Source organism: Micromys minutus (genome assembly GCF_963924665.1).
Source record: "Micromys minutus genome assembly, chromosome: 26".
Taxonomy (NCBI): domain Eukaryota; kingdom Metazoa; phylum Chordata; class Mammalia; order Rodentia; family Muridae; genus Micromys; species Micromys minutus.
Genome location: NC_137961.1, coordinates 1,417,263 through 1,432,196, shown reverse-complemented (window position 1 = coordinate 1,432,196; position 14,934 = coordinate 1,417,263).

Sequence of the window (14,934 nt, the reverse complement as noted above, 5' to 3'; positions counted from 1 at the left end):
TTTTAAAAAGCAAGATTTAAGTTAGAAGAACTAAGTATTCTTGTCAAAATATTTAGTTCCGTTTCCGAGAAAAAAAATGATTTTTTTTCCTAACAAACAATTAACCAGAGAACTTTTTATTGACCATTAGAAGCTTCAGAAACAGAGAAGACAGGAAGCCAGGAAATTACTAGAAATAATGCAATTCATTAGGCTCATGAGACAGGACTAAAGACTTTCTAAATTAAAAATAATCACCAAGAAAAGCCATGTTAAACAACATCATGAAGTTTCAGAAAATGGCATAGGGGGGAAATTGTTAAAAAGCTTCCAGACGGGATGAAAATAAAGGGTTTCTAAAAGAAGAATTTAAAACTGTAATCTCATCTCTCAGTGTTTTACTGGAACAGAAAGGACAATGAGGTAAAATCTCTCAGCAATTTTCGTTGTCCATCCAGTCCTCACTCGGGCATTTCAATATGGAAAGTTACTGCATTTCTAGGCAAGAAGAGTCACCCCCCATACGAAGAGGAACAACAGCACCCAGATAGGAATGGGAGGAGGGCAGGGCCTCCTTCACCTCCTTCACCTCAGTTCTCTGTAGAGAAACAAAGGCCCTGCCTTCCCCTTGATTCTCAGTAGCATGTGGTGCAGGATTTTGCAGACCTTTAGGGTTGAAAGGTATCAGTCAGTGCATTGAGTGTTTTGTTTGGTTGGCTAGTTGTTTGTGCTTTGTGTTTTTTGAAACAAGGTGACACTATGCAAACCAAACTATCCTGAAACCGGATATGTAGACCAAGCTAGCCTCAGACTCAGAGATCTACCTGCCTCTGCCTCCTAGACTTGCCAGGCCTGTAGTTCATTTAACTAAGGATATTAATAGGATTGGACTTTTTTTTTAATGTGTAGCTCACTGATACAGCACTTACTTTGGAAGCCCTAGATCTGATCACCAACTGGTGAAGAAAAGGGGAAGGAAAGGGGAAAAAGGAAGGGGGAAGGAAGGAAAGGGGGAAAATTAAGAAAGAAGGTATGTGTCTGAAGTGGGATTTAGTTCCCAGATGGGAATTCATGTGCTAATGAATTGAGACTCCACCAGGAACCCCTCAGACTCTGACACTACCTACAGCAGACAATTCCTCACACCTCAATTAACACAATCAAGATAATCCCGAAAAGCCAAACTGATCTAGACAACTCCTAAGACTCTCTTCCCCACTGATTCTAGATTGTGTCAAACTGGCAGTTAAAAATAACCATCACAGCATAAGCAACAATAAGAGGATGATGTACACAGAAAATGAACAACCCGGGGATCACTGCATTAAGCAAGATAAGCCAGACTTGTAAAGACAAATTTTACATTTCTCTCATGTGCAGTGTATCTTTAAAAGTATACATATACATTATGTATACTCCATTAAAAATGGAGGCAACTCTTATACATAAAACGTTTAATTGGTGCTGGCTGACAGTTTCTGAGATTCAGCTCATCATTGTCATGGTGGGAAGCATGGCAGCATGAAGGCAGACTTGATGCTGACCCAAGAGTTCTGCATCTTGAGCTGGAGGCAACCAGGAGACTATCTTCTCGGCAGACAACCAAAAGGAGACTATCCTGAGCACTGGGCAGGGCCTGAGCATAGGAGTCCTCAAAGCCCACCTACACAACGACACACTTCCTCCAACAAGGCCACACCTCCTCCAATAAGGCCACACCTCCTAATAGTGTCACTCCCTATGGCCAAGCATTGAAACACATGAATCTGGGGGCAAACCTATTCAAACCACAATGAATCTAAGTGGTGAACTCTAGATTCGGTCCCTGTCTCAAAATAAATAGGATAGAGAGAGGAATAGAGGAAAACATTCAATGACCTCCATACCCACAAACTCACATGAACATGTACATAACACACACACACACACACACACACACACACACACAGAAATATGACTATAAGCAGGCATGGCAGTGTGTACCCACAATCCTTGTACTCAGGAAATAGAGGGATGAGGATCTTCTGAAGATCAAGGAAAGCCTGGTGTACATAGCAAATTCAGGGCCCTTCAAGGCTGTATGGTGAGAGAGCTGTGTAGCTGTCAGGGTAGGAATGGCTGCTGGCAGGATGACTCAGCAGGTAAAGGCATTGTTGCCAAGCCTGACAATCAGCTCTGATCCCAAAAGCCTCATGGTGGAAGAAGAAAGCCATTCCCATGAATTTCTCTGATCTCTACATATGTGCCATGGCATGCATGTACCCATATTCACACACATACAAATACACGCATGTAATTTTTAAAAATTTAACAAAGACTGGGAGGGAAGGAGGGAGGAAAGAAAGGAGGGAAGATCGAGGAAGAAACCAGTCTCTGAGACAATAGGAAGAATTCCAAAAGGAGGGGAAGGGAGAGTTTGAAAAATACACACATATCCATTATATACTTTAATGTGTGTGGTAGAAGGAGGAAGGGAGGCAGGAAGGAAGAGAAAACAAAAAACAAGAGGGATTCAGGAAAGAGGATGGTGTAAGAGCAGAGTGTCATATGTGTCATATATGTGTCATATGTGTGTCATATGTGTGTCATGTGTGTGTCATATGTGTGTCATATGTGTGTCATGTGTCATATGTGTCATAGTGTTTGGCAAATTCATAGCAAAACTCATTTACTCAAATGCAAACAAAACTTAATTTTAGAAAAGAGAGAAAGTAGATCCATCGAACGGCACAGAGTGAAGTGGCTGGAACTGCACTGGGGTCCGGAAGCTCAGCTGGAAAGATGCTTACCCAGCATGCACCAAGCCCTGAGCTTGGTCCCTAGTACCACCTAAGCCCAACGTGTGGTGCAGGCCTGTCATTCCTGCACTCGGGCACTGGAGGCAAGAACATCAGAAGCTCAAAGCCATCCTAAGCTGCTGTGCTGGCTAGTTTCACAACACTAGGTCACAAGCTAAAGTCTTCTGAGAGGAGAGGACCTCAGTTAAAAAAATGCTTCCATGAAATTGGGCTATTGGTGATTGATGGAAGGGTGCCATTCTATTGTGTATGGTACTACCTGTGGGCCGATGGTCCTGGTTTCTATAAGAAAGGCTCAGTCAGCCATTGGGGAGTAAGCCTTAGCCTCACTCCTCCATGACTTCTGCTTCACCTCCTGCCTCCAGGTTCCTGCCCTATTTGAATTCCTATCTTGACCACCTGCGGTGGTTTGAGAGAAAATGGCCCCCATGGGCACATAGAGAGTGGTACTATTAGGAGGTGTGGCCTTGTTGGAGTAAGTGGTCACCAGGGCTGGGCTTTGAGGCTTTAGAAGCTCAACACCTGGGCCCGGTGGCTCAATCTTCCTTCCTGCCACCTGAGGATGAAGATATCAAACTCTCTGTCCCTCTCTAGTAAAGTGTCTGCCTACAGTCTTCCATGCTTCACACCATGACGGTAATGTACTAAACCTCTGAATTATGAGCCAGCCCCAATTAAGTGTTTCCCTTTATAACAATCGCCACGGTCATAGTGTCTCTTTACAGCAACAGAAACCCTAAGACACGTGCTTTGATGATAAACTATAACGTAACATGGAAGCCAAATAAACCTTTTCTTTCCCAAGTTGCTTTGGTCATGGTGTTTCATCACAGTAACAATAACCCTGACTAAGACAGCTAGCAAATACATTTCAAGATAGCTTGGGCTACATGAGGTGGTGTGTGTGTGTGTGCATGTATATGTGTGTGTGTATCTCTGTGTGTGTGTGTATAGTGTGTGTCTGTGTGTGTAGTGTGTGTGAATAAGTGTTTTTGTCTGTGTCTGTGTTTGTGACTGTGTGTGTGTGTGTGTGTAGTGTGTGTGTAAATGAAAGATAAATGAAAAAAGAGAACCTGAGGTCATTAATCCTGGTTAAAAGTATGGCTGGGGAAATCATACGCCCTTGGGAGAGCCCACTACATCTTCTAAACAGGTATGTTATTAAGATACCTTCTAAGTATTTTGTTTATACCTATAGGTCTGTGGTACTTTCAGCTTAGGTCAGAGAAGTTTCTTTGTGTGGTACAGGATAGTCGATAGAGACTCATACATGGGCAAAGCACAGAGAATAAGTAATCCCATGCTCAGCAAACCCTACCCACCAGGGCTCAGGACATATCTAAGAGAACAGAAAACAAAACAAAAGCAAATGTAGGAGCCAGGGAAGGGGAGGGAATGCTCTGAAACGACATCTTCTGGACATGACGAGGCCATTACCATAGTCACTTCACAACAGCTCTGGTTACCGGCACGTGATCAATCCAAGTGACATTCTGGTACTGTCTTAGTCAGGGTTTCTATTCCTGCACAAACATCATGACCAAGAAGCAAGTTGGAGAGGAAAGGGTTTACTCAGCTTACACTTCCACATTGCTGTTCATCACCAGAGGAAGTCAGGACTGGAACTCAAGCAGGTCCGGAAGCAGGAGCTGATGCAGAGGCCATGGAGGGATGTTACTTACTGGCTTGCTTCCCCTGGCTTGCTCAGCCTGCTTTCTTATAGAACCCAGGTCTACCAGCCCAGGGATGGCTCCACCCACAATGGGCGGGGCCCTCCCCACTTGATCACTAGTTGAGAAAATGCCTTACAGCTGGATCTCATGGAGGCTTTTCTTCAACTGAGGCTCCTTTCTCTGTGATTAACTCCAGCTTGTGTCAAGTTGACACAAAAACAGCCAGTACAGGTACCAATGAGGAAGGGGCCCATGAGGCTCAACTGGGCTGAGGAGCTTCTGGCAACTGACTGATGGAGTAAAGGGAGTCTTTTTCCCCTGGATATGGCCATTGAGAGGTTAGCCATGCTCATGGAGGAAGCAATAGGAAGCAGAAAGAGGGGAGGGAGGGTGCAGGAGGGAGGGTGCAGGAGGGAGGGTGCAGAAGGGAGGGTGGAGGAGGGAGGGTGGAGAAGGACCGTTTAGGGGTCCTGGGAGTCAGAAAGGAGAGCCGGGGATAGATATGACTGAGATGTGTACAAACAGTCTTAAAGGAATCTGGGTCTTGGGTGATGTTGTCCAGCCGATGACTGTCCCCTGTCCCTCCATACTGACTCACACCCACATTCTTGTCATAGATACGTCATTATCCAAGGAGAGGCAAACCATCTGTGACGGGAAAAGACTTAGGGGGAGGAGAAAGGCAGCCTTAGTGCAAGCGAGCACTCCAAAGATATGTCTAACATAGCAATCCAATCACGGAAGTGCAGGCCGTGCTCACAGGAGCCACCTCTTCTCTGACAAAGCAAAGACACATTCACTAAGTTACTTCTGTTCACAGTAACTTGCAAACCGGCCCTTAAGGTCCCCACATTTACCCTGGCTTCGTTCTTTCCATCTTTGGCTTATAGAAAAACTTTCAAGAAGAAATTTCGCAGATCATGAGGGAAACTGAAAAAAAAATCTTTACGTGGAGGAAATTATAACACACAGTAGTTTAACTGAATATTGCACTGTATGGCGACCTCTACTGGCCAAATAAATGAACCACTAAAACTGAGGGAAAGAAAAAAAAAAACAGATTTGGTTTTGTCAGTGGAGAACTTGAGAAGATAATTTGAGAGAAATGCTACTTAGAATTGTTACGTTCCATGGCATTCTGAGTACTTTTAGTTTTAAAAGAAATCTCTCTATGTTTCAAACTTATGAAGTAGAAAAAAATAATATAATAAACACACACCTGCTACCTTATTATACCTTAACATTTTGGCAGATTTACCAGTCTGTCTGTATATGTATGAGTATATATGTGTGTATGTATGTATGTATGTATGTGTTTGTATGTGTTTATGCATGTGTGTATGTATATTTGTGTGTATGCATGCATGTTTATATGTGTGTGTGTATGTATGTATGTATGTATGTATGTGTTTGTATGTGTTTATGCATGTGTGTATGTATGTTTGTGTGTATGCATGCATGTTTATATGTATGTGTGTATGTATGTGTGTATGCATGTATGTTTGTATGTATGTGGGTATATATGTGTGTATTTATATGTATATGTGTGTATGTATGTATGTATGTACGTATGTATGTACATATGTTTGTATGCATTGGAGGATAGAGAAGCAATGAAGACAGAGCCTCACTTTGCAGTCCAGATGGGCCTGGAACCCCCAGCTGTCATCCTGTGTTAGCCTAAACTTGTGGGATCAAAGGCTTGACCTAAAGGCTTGTTTTGTTTTGGGTTAGAAGCAGTTGGCTAAAGACCTAACCAGAGCACCAGCTCCGGGTCTCCCTGCATACTAGGCTAAGAAGGAGGAAAGAATACAGAGCAAAGAAGGCAGAAGTAATGGGGTAACATCAAGGTGTTTGATCAGCATAACTGTGCAGGAACACTGGAAGTAAGGATTTCTAAGTGCTGACAGAGCTTCAGACTTAAACACAGGGAAGCAAGGGGTGCACTCAGCTAAGCCATCGATGCTGTAAAGCCAAGCAGTCTGGTTGATCTTTATCAGCTGCTGAAGATGGCCCTTACTGCCCTAAGGGATGTGGGAGTGCACAGCCACACAGGCCATGCCTCATCCTTCAACACAGACTCATCACCACCGCACTCCACAATCCCATCTTATGTAGTAACCCTTCCCAGAGACCTCGGAAAGAAGAGCAGAGACACCACTTATGGTTGTAGTCTCTGCCAAAATGTTTCTTCCAGACCTTGCTACATCCCTTCAATAGCTCTCTGCCTCTCCACATCTGGGACATCTTCAGACTCCCACCTCAGATTTTAAAAACAACCAAGGAAATTATAAATTACCGTGAACAAAAATGTTGAGGTTTGGTCTGTTGCTATGTTTTGCAGTGTTTAATACTGGCTCCCAAGGTCTGGTTGCCCCCAGGGACTGGGGGTCCTCACATTCACCAAGCGATGCTGGATAACCTCCCCCCAAGTTATCCCTGATTGGTTAATAATGATGCAGAAGAGAGGCAGGCAGGGCGTCAATCTTTTGAAGGAGGTTTGAGAAGGAGTAAGTCAGAGTAAGAGGCCCAGACAGAACATGGCAAGTTCTATCTCTGGGTTATTGCCAGGAAAGTAGACAAATTAGCATACAGGGTTGATACCCACCCAGCTGTAGTGCTGTTAAGACTTGTTATAAATATAAAGGTTCTGTGTCACTTATCTCGGAACTAAATGACCAAAGGGTAGGGTGAAACTCTCTAATTGTTAACCACAACACAAGAAAGCAAAAAGCAAGTGAAAAACCTGTTTCACAGAACTTGGGGTTAAATTTCCACTTCAGGGACAACCTGTTCCCATCGCAGAGTCCCTCCAGCTTGGAGCCGGTCACATGGGGACCTGTCTATGAGGCTCTGCTAGAGTCCACGATGATGCAGATTTACAACAGACTGGAGGCTTCTGTGCAACTTTTTCTAAGTCTTCAAGAACACGTGATATTTGGTGGCTGGAGTAGAGATGGATCTCAATTGGTAGGATGTTTGCTTAGCATCCCTTCACTCCTAAACTGACCATTAGAGGCCAGCGATCCTTGGAGAACAGAGATAAGAATGTCCTTCTTAATGTGGAGAGCTTTGGGGCCGCTTTCAACACCGGGCCAGGACGAGGAAGTAAAGCTCAGGCAGGAATCTGACTTTAGGCTAGAACAAAGAAGTAGTCTTCAGGCATGAATATGACGTTGGCCTAGGGAAGTGGCCCAGAGATCTTAATCATCCCGATAAGCCCTTATGGCCCTGCTTGTTCCCTGACTATTTGTGTTTACTGTCTTCCTTGTTCCCTTAACCCAGAACTGACCTTATTACTTGCATGTAATTAAAATGGAATAAAAGCAGATTGGGGGAAAATAATAATAAACCCACCTCAGCCTCAGAACTGGCTGGGGTCATGCTACAATTTTGTCTGCTTGTCTTTTTTTTTTTTTTTTTTTTTTTTTTAAATCCTCCTCCTGCCCTGCAGAACCTGTTGACTGACTGAGCTGGCTTTGTCACCTTAACTACACAGAAAGCTTGAGACCAGCCTAGGCTACATAGGATGCTGTGTTAACAAAGGAAACAGAAACACTGACAGCAAGATACCGAAGTTATTCTTAGGTTTGGGCCTTCAGCCCGAGGAGGGGAATGAGATAAATTAGGCATTATCCAGATTTGGGCATGATTAGCATGAAGGAGATAGATGCAAATTAAAGGTCAGGTTTCTAGGCTTCCCAGCTTTTGCTTGCCTGGGGGATCCACATGATGTCAGTGATTATTAGAAAAGTCACTAAACATTGCTATAATAGTTTTATATATTTAAGACTTCCATGTTGCAGTTCCAAAAACAGTGGTCCCTCTCATGAAGGGCTTGTTTTATGTTTTCCCCCCATTAACATTTTCAACTTCCACTTCATAAGAATACGGGGTTTTCATGACAGGCTTTTAGGAGCATAAAATATATGTAATATATATGAAATATATATGTATATATAAATATATGTGAAATGCATACTTTTCTGCCATACGAATTTGAAAGGGGGTTGGTGGATAAGGACGCTTTTATGTTCTATATTTATAAGTCACGTGCTTTATCATGTGCACTTTGTATTGTAGGAAGGGATCAGCACATGATACCCTGTAAGTTGCTCAGCACATAGACTCCATCATTGCTTTGTGTATAGTTAACCTCTAGCCCAGGAAAGAAGCCTCAGCAGCCGAGAGGAGCTACAAGCCCAAATGCACAGACAATAATAAGAGGAAGGAGAAAGGGGTAAGGAGAGACGCTGACCAGCTCACTACAGAGAGCCAAGGCTGAACTGTGGAATAATTAACCTGCCCTGTACAGTGTGTTAGCTGGAGATGCTGAGCTCCTGTCTTCTCACTGATAGCAATCCGAGTTATCATGGAGATTCCATTCCTTTCTCTGCTCACTGGCATTTACGGTTCGAAGCAGCACAGCCTATAGTTACACATTGATTCATTATTGAAATCATGGCCTTTCTCACCCGAGGTGAAGGTGAGAATCCTAGGTTTGTTTTTACGGTTGATGATGTTAGAGATGGAGCCCAAGTCCTTGAGCACCACCATCAAAACCCCGAAGTTTCTATGGATGAGGTAAGCATAGCTCATGATAGCAAAGGTAAGACAATGCTCCCAAAAAAATTCTGTGCAAAATTATATGAAAGCTATAAAAAGGGGGGGTCAGCAGTAGCTACACTGCCGAGTATTTATAACATATCAGGGACTGACCTAAGTGCTTTTTTTGTCCTAAATGTCAATCCTCACAACACTCCTATAAAGGAACTTCTACACTAATCTCATTTTCCAGGTTTCCTTGGACTAGACAGTTAATGAAACACAGAACCTATAGGCAAATGGAACCAGTGCTCCCTTCCTCCAATGCTGGTGCTTCCTTATTCTGATGCCAGTGCTCCCTTTAATGCCAGTGCTCCCTTACTCCAATGCCAGTGCTCCCTTACTCCAATGCCAGTGCTCCCTTACTCCAATGCCAGTGCTCCCTTACTCCAATGCCAGTGCTCCCTTACTCCAATGCCAGTGCTCCCTTACTCCAATGCCAGTGTTCCCTTACTCCAATGCCAGTGCTTCCTTACTCCAATGCTGATGTCATGCCAAGAGTCCTGGGAAGTGCATGGAAATCCTGCTGATCTGGCTTCACCAAGCTCCTCCTACTGTGGTTCTAGGGCTGCTAACCACATTCAAAATGTGCTGACAGTAGCCCTCTTCTGAAACCTAACTGCACAGAACTGAATGTCCCCTTCACAGAAAAATCTCTGCATCCCTTAGCATAAGGAAATTAACATTTGTTACCGACTCTGGTGACTGTGACCTAAGTTGAAGATGAGTTCAGCTAACATGCTGTTGAGACAAAATATTATTCTTTTCTAGCTAAAATAATCTTGTGTTAAGAAAGATTATTAACACCGTTAGTTATTAAATGGGAGGCTCTGGCAGCCCTGCCTCATGATCTCATGACTTATTTGCAAAGGATGCTGCAACATGAATTCTAAGTCAGAGAAAAATAGAATGTGGAGATTGACTGTGTGTGTGTGTGCATTTTAAGATTTGTATATTTATTTCATGTGAGTACACTGTTGCTGTCTTCAGACACACCAAAAGAAGGCATCAGATCCCATTACAGATGGTTGTGAGCCACCATGTGGTTGCTGGGATTTGAACTCAGGACCTCTGGAAGAGCAATTAGTGCTCTTAACCGCTGAGCCATCTTCCCAGACTGGAGATCAACTCTTAAAGAATGGAGCAAGTCAATTCTGGCTTGTAATCACTCTCTGTATCCCCCAGTAATTCATAGAAGAAAAAAAAAAAAAAAAAAAAGAAGTGTGGACTCAGGGTTCTGGGCTCTCATTTTACTAAGGAGAAAACTCACTAGCCTCAGGAGAATAATAATACCTGCTATACAACGGACTTATCCTCAGTGAAACCACAGTTAACGAACGTATCTCCTTATAACACAAGCCTTGAAGAGTAAGTAAGCTAATATGTATAACACACTTAGGAAAGTATCTGACATCTATCAGTCAAACAACTCATGTTGGAAATGTGCTGTGTAGTCAGAATTCTGCTCTTCCCTACCCCCAGTTCATATAAGGGAACCTGATGCTCAATGGAGTATTGCAATGTGAGAACTTTGTGGTACATGGTGGTCCACATGAATAATCCAATTACTCAGAAAGCTGAGGTGGGGAATCTGGATTTCAACCAATGCTGGAATATATATTGGCACAGTCTTATGAACAAAATAAATTGTAAAAGATAGATATGGCCTTCTGGGAAATTATCAAGTGATAAGAGGTTTACAGTCATGGAACTCCTGTCCTTATAAAAGTCACGTTACAAGGAGCTGGTGGCCCACCCACCATGTGAGGACACAGGAAGAGAGTGAGGTCATACCAGACACACACTTGGAGCTTTTCTACCCTTCATAACTATGAGGGACAAATTTATATTGTTCATACTTGATCCAGCCTCTGGTATTTTGTTATAGTTGTTCAAAATGGACTAAAAGGTGCTAGATATGACCATGATAATTACTAATATCTGGCCCAAGGGACTCAGTCTAACCTCCCATAGAGAACGTAGCAAAAACTGCAGTGGGAGAGGGGGCACCTTTGGGATGAGCTAGAAACCTAGGGGAATAGAATCTGTGAGAGTAACCCTAGCTAAGACTCTTAGCAATGGGGAATATGGAGCCTGAACTGGCCACCTCTGGAGGGACTGGGATACCAGCCATAAAAGCTTCAACCTAGGGCTGGAGAGATGGCTCAGTGGTTAGAGCACTGGCTGCTCTTCCAGAGGTCCTGAGTTCAATTCCCAGCAACCACATGGTGGCTCACAGCCATCTGTAATGAGATCTGATGCCCTCTTCTGGTGTGTCTAAAGACAGCTACAGTGTACTTATATATAATAAATAAGTCTTAAAAAAAAAAAAAAAGCTTCAACCTACATTTTGTCCTTTTTTGAAGAGAAAGGGAAGCAGGGTGAGTAGAGAAGGGGGGAGGGGAAACTGAGGTCAGGATATAAAGTATATAAATTAATTAATGAAAAAAAGGGCGGAGTTTGCATTGAAGGTCCTGTTCTCTGTGGGTAAGCACAGAAAAGTCTTGCAGTTGACTTTATTTTTTTGTGGTCCTAGGTCTTGAACTTGCCGTGTACTAACTAGCACTCTGACACTGAGCTATACTCAAGTTTGATTATAGGCAGGCATGCACAGCTATATCAGACCTAGTTACTTCTTAAAGGTGAAGTTTTCCAATTCGGTGAAGGTTTTAACTAATAGGAATGATTTGGGGCTGGGAGATGGCTCACTTGGTAAAATGCTTGCAGCACAAGCCTGGAACCTGAGCAAAATTCCCAACACCCATGTAGAAAAGCCAGGAATGACAGGGAGGCAGAGCCAGGCAGTTCCCTGAGGCTCCCTGCCCAGCCATCACAGGTGAATCAATGAGGCAAAAAACAAAACAAAACAAAACAATAAGGTAAAAGTGGAAAAAAAAAAAAAAAAAAAAAAAAAAAAAGGTCATGGGAAACTAAAGAAGATGAAGTTGACTTCTGGCCCAAGACAGCAACCTCAGAACTTTAAAAACAGAAACAGGAAGACTGCTGCCCAAACATGCTCAAAGAATGGAGTCATGTGAGTAGCTGCCTCAGTATCTGTGAGAAAACCCCAAGAAAACAAGACAAGAGCCTCGTGACCTCAGTTCTTCAAATACATGAAACGGTTCTTGAAATGTTTTTACGACACTGCCAGGTATAGCAGACGGGAGTGAATATACCACAGATTATTCATCACAACTGGCTATGGTCATTTGCTTCTATGTCTGTATGAGAAAACATGTTTTTACCACAACAGCTTGTCTTTGTGATTGTCCACTTTACCCAAGTGACTCTTTCCAAGCCCCGGAGTATAAAGTGTCTGATGCTTGGAATAAAGCTGGTTATTGGTTGGCCTCATTTATTGGCTCATTCTCCAGATCCCACAGTAGCTGCTCAGTCCTCATGGATCAATGTACCAGGTGGCCTTCAATATACACTGGAATCTTGCAGTAGGCTCTAACGTCAGTGAAGGAATGGACTTACTAGCAACATGAAGGGAAGCAGGCAAAGAGTAAACACTTTCTTCTTCAGAGACCTTACATAGGATTCCAACACAACATGTGGCCCAGATTAATGTGTGCCTTCCCCCATCAAGATCAGGAATAAAGGCTTGTATACTCCTTAATACTTAATACTCTTGATACTTAAAGATCTTGCTTAGAAACAGATCTACCTAATTCAATTTAAGCAGAAATCCCCAACAAATGTATCCTCCAGATGTAGTTAGCTGACAACCAAAAATAGCAATCATGTGTGCATAATGTGCCTTCTTTCGTGGATCTTACTTTTTAATGAAAGACTGGCAAAGAAAATATTAATACGTCAGTTTTGATCCCAGTACCTAAATAAACATGTCTATGTTATCCCTCGGTGATAAAAGCAATATAACTAATTCAGTTGGGATCCAAATGGAGTTTTCAAGGGAAGCATCTCTGATCGAAGATGACATCTGAATAAAATAAGTTTGGATAGAAATCCATGATTGAAGAACCATCAAGTTGGAGCAAGTGACAATCATAAAGTTTCTGTCTCAGGAACAATCTTAGACCATGTGAGGAACAGCCAGAAGGCCAGGCGACTCCACTCCTGGACTATAAGGGCTATAGACACCTTTATTAACCAATTAGGGGTGAGGGGCAACGGGTCTTAGTTAGGGTTTTACTGATATGAACAGACACCATGACCAAGGCAACTTTTATAAGGACAACATTTAATTATGACTCGCTTACAGGTTCAGAGGTTCAGTCCATTATCAAGATGGGAACATGGCAGCATCCAGACAGGCATGGTGCAGGAGTTACCAAAAATTCTACATGTTCATTTGAAGGCCACTAGAATCTGACTCCCACATGGTTAGGAGGAGGGTCTCATTGCCTACGCCACAGTGATACACTTCTTCCAATAAGGCCACACTTCCTAATAGTTCCACTCCCTGAGCCAAGCATAAACAAGCCAGCACATAAGGTTTGCACAACAAAAGCTGGTATATGTGAGAAACTGTAGTGGGGCAGAAGAAGAGGTGGTGGGGCTAGAGGTCCTGGACTTGTGGTGTCTAGAGAGGCCAAGAGGAGAGGAGGGAAAGAAGGAAGAAGTCGCCATGCCGTAAGTGGATCTCGAGTGCATGGCCATGAGGGCCAGACTGATGAAGTAGGAACCGCCCCGGCAGAACGTGGGGCTATCGACAGGGCGGCAGACAAAATTACAGAGTTGGTATCTGCACAGCTCTAGTGCTTAAAGGCTTATTATAAAGGTTTTTGTGTTTTTTACTTGGGAACTAAATGATCAAAGGTAGGGTAGAACCCCCAAATAATATTACTGCAACACCAGCCACCAGGTTTGATAACTGAACACGGCATGAAATAATAACAGTAATAATATGTGTTACAAAAAAGATGAAGAAACTTGGGGGGTGGGGGTTGTATGGTCTATGGAGGTGCATCAAGGCATGGAGGCAAGGGGGACTGCCTCTGGAGAACCCATTCCCCCTGAGAGACCAGCCACAGGATGGTATAGTACAGAACAGAGTTTATTCAGGGCATGAGGGTAGTAGGTGTCAGGATTCTGTAAACCCCACCCCTCAGTTAACTGGCAATAGCCAGGTATGCTCCGCCCCAGTGACCTGACACTATAAAAGGGGCTGCTTGCCCCCTCCTCTCTCTGGAGCCTTTTGCTCTCCGCCCTATCCCTCCTCTTTCCCTTCCCCCCTCTCCCTCCACGTGCTCATGGCAGGCCTCTTCTCCTCTACTCTACTTCTCTATTCCTCTCTCTCTCTCTCTCTCTCTCTCTCTCTCTCTCTCTCTCTCTCTCTCTCTCCCTCTCTCTCCCTCTCTCTCTCTCTCCTCTCCCTCTCTCTCTCCTCTCCCTCTCTCTCTCTCTGCCTCTACCACCCTCTTAACTCTCCCATCACCTGAATAAATTCTATTCTGTACTATACTGTGTGGCTGGTCCCTCAGGGGGAAGGGATTCCCAACATGGTCCCCTCAGAGGCATCTCCCTTGCCCCCAGGCCTCGCCACACCTCCATGGGCCAGATGCCCCCCTTCACCGTTCTCTTAACAGTAGGGGCAGAGAGAGGGAGAAAAGGTGAAGAGAAGTAGAGGCCAGCCACAAGCAAGTGGAGAGAGAAGGGGGAAGGGACTGGGGAGGGGAGGGGAGGGGCAAAGAGAGACCCAGAGAGAGAGAGAGAGAGAGAGAGGAGAGAGAGAGAGAGGAGAGAGAGAGAGAGAGAGAGAGAGAGAGAGAGAGAGAGAGAGAGAGAGGAGGGGTCAAGCAGCCCCCTTTACAGTGTCAGGTAACTGGGGCAGAGCGTACACACCTGGCTGTTGCCAGGTAACTGAGGTGTGGTTTACAGAATCCCAACAATATGAAGGACATTCACTTACT